This window comes from Athene cunicularia (genome assembly GCF_003259725.1).
Source record: "Athene cunicularia isolate RWA chromosome 4 unlocalized genomic scaffold, athCun1 chr4_part2, whole genome shotgun sequence".
Classification (NCBI taxonomy): Eukaryota; Metazoa; Chordata; class Aves; order Strigiformes; family Strigidae; genus Athene; species Athene cunicularia.
This window is the reverse complement of record NW_020799099.1, coordinates 21,102,130-21,104,593: the sequence shown is the minus strand read 5'-3', so window position 1 is coordinate 21,104,593 and position 2,464 is coordinate 21,102,130.

Below are 2,464 nucleotides of genomic sequence, written 5' to 3'. Positions count from 1 at the left end.
CCCTTCCTTTTTACAGCTGCTTTTTACTGATTCCCTGTGAAGGTTATCCTTGATATTTTCTGTCTGGTTCTTTCACATGTAGATGAAAGCCATGAAAGTTAGTGGGGAGATGGAAACTTCGGTGTGTATTTTGCAGTGTTTTAAGTGTGGACTTCCTTCTCACATAGTAGTAGATCAAAAGTGGCCATGTGCTTTTGTTCAGCAAGTGCCTGTACTAGGTAACTGTAGGATGAACTTGGACATGGTGGAAGCAGCTGAGATACAACTGTCCCTCCTGGCTCATCTGAACACAAGCTGATGATTATTTCTTGCTTTGCACCTCATCCATAGCTCATCAGTGTTCTGTCTGCACACCTTGAATGGACAAGTATTTAACTAAGTGGAGAGTTTCACACTGGGATGCCTTTGTTGTGCCTGTCACCTTTACCTGTGTATTAACACACACTATGGCTTACTAAGAATTTGGATGTCTGTCCATATATTTTACTTGCTTTATGATGTGTCTGGGTTGCTCTCATGTCTATACTCTGGTTGCTCTTGTTAGTGCTACAGGTGGTATAGCAGGACATGAAAAGATACCTGCAAAATGTCAGTCAGGTGTAAATCCACCATTATTAATTCTCCCTGTGCCAGTGTGGGGATATATCTGCATGCCAACAATCCTGGTGCAAATTCTTCATGGTAAAATTTCTGAAGAGAAAATTTCTGTAGGGGATAGAGTCTTATACAATACATTGACATTTTTATTCTGAAACGTTTTTACTCTTTATTTGTGATTACATATTATGTAGACATTTCTATTTAAAAGGTCAGATGTGTTCTTCACCTTAAAACAAAGCCTCAGAAGATCTTTGTCATCTTCAGGACCTTGTGCTGCACTGAATAAGCCAAAGACATAGGCAGTCACACGTGAGGAGATGGGCTGCTCACTTTACTAACAGTGCATAGTACTTAGGGTGATGCACCCCGTCCCTTTCCCTCTGTGCCAAGGAGCAGGTCTGATCCCTATGGAACAGTCAGATGTGTGCTAGTGGGTCACATGAAAATGCTATTTTCCAGAAATTTGTAGGGAACTAAGTGTGGGTAGATTTTCATGGGGACAGCAGAAGATGCCTCCCTAGATTTTCTCCTTGCCAAATTTCAGGTTTCTTTCCACTGTAAGCAGGTGGTAAAGCTCTTCAGAGGAACAGATGGATGTATTTAATCTTAACAACTAATTTTCCACCATCCATGGAAACAAATGATCTTTATTTCCTGAGATGGAGAAAAAAAAATCCAGCCCAGAGCAGACTACAACTGTGGAAAATGTGAACACATTCAAGTTTGGTAAATGTAAAACAAATGAAAACAGCAGCTTATAGTGGAAAAAAAGAAAGACCAGGGAAAGCCTCCATCCCCTGCCAGACATAGGAGGAAACATGGCAACAACTGATGAGGGAAAGGCTGAGGTACTTAATGCCTTCTTTGCCTCAGTCTTTAATAACAACATTAGTTGTATTGAGGGAATCCAGCCTCCTCAGCTAGAAAAGGACTGGGAGAACAACCCCCACACAGTCCAGGAGGAGACAGTCAGTGACCTGCTGAATCACACAGACACACACAAGTCTATGGGACCAGATGGGATACACCCAAGGGTGCTGAAGGAGCTGGCTGGGGTGCTCGCCAAGCCACTTTCCATCATTGACCAGCAGTCCTGGCTGACCGGGGAGGTCCCGACAGATTGGAAATTGGCCAGTGTGATGCCCATCTATAAGAAGGGTCGTAAGGATGATCCGGGAAATTACAGGCCTGTCAGCTTGACTTCGGTGCCCAGGAAACTGATGGAGCAGCTCATCCTGAGTGCCATCACACAACACATGCGGGACAACCAGATGCTCAGGCCCCGTCAGCATGGGTTTATGAAAGGCAGGTCCTGCCTGACAAACCTGATCTCCTTCTACGACAGAGCAACCTGCTTATTGGATGAGGGAAAGGCTGTGGATGTTGTTTACCTTGACTTCAGTAAGGCCTTTGACACCATTTCCCACAGTATTCTTGTGGTGAAACTGGCTGCTCGAGGCTTGGATGGGCACACGCTTTGCTGGGTAAAAAAAATGTCTGGATGGCTGGGCCCAAAGAGTTGTGGTGAACGGAGTTAAATCCAGTTGGTGACCGGTCACAAGTGGTGTTCCCCAGGGCTCGGTTTTGGGGCCACTCCTGTTTAACATCTTTATTGATGGTCTAGACGAGGGGATTGAGTGCACCCTCAGTCAGTTTGCAGATGACACCCAGTTGGGTGGGAGTGTTGATGTGCTCGAGGGTAGGGAGGCTCTGCAGAGAGACCTGGACAGGCTGGAGCCATGGGCTGAGGCCAACTGCAGGAGTTTCCATAAGGCCAAATGCCGGGGGCTGCCCTTGGGCCACAACAACCCCCAGCAGTGCTACAGGCTTGGGGAGGAGTGGCTGGAGAGCTGCCAGTCAGAGA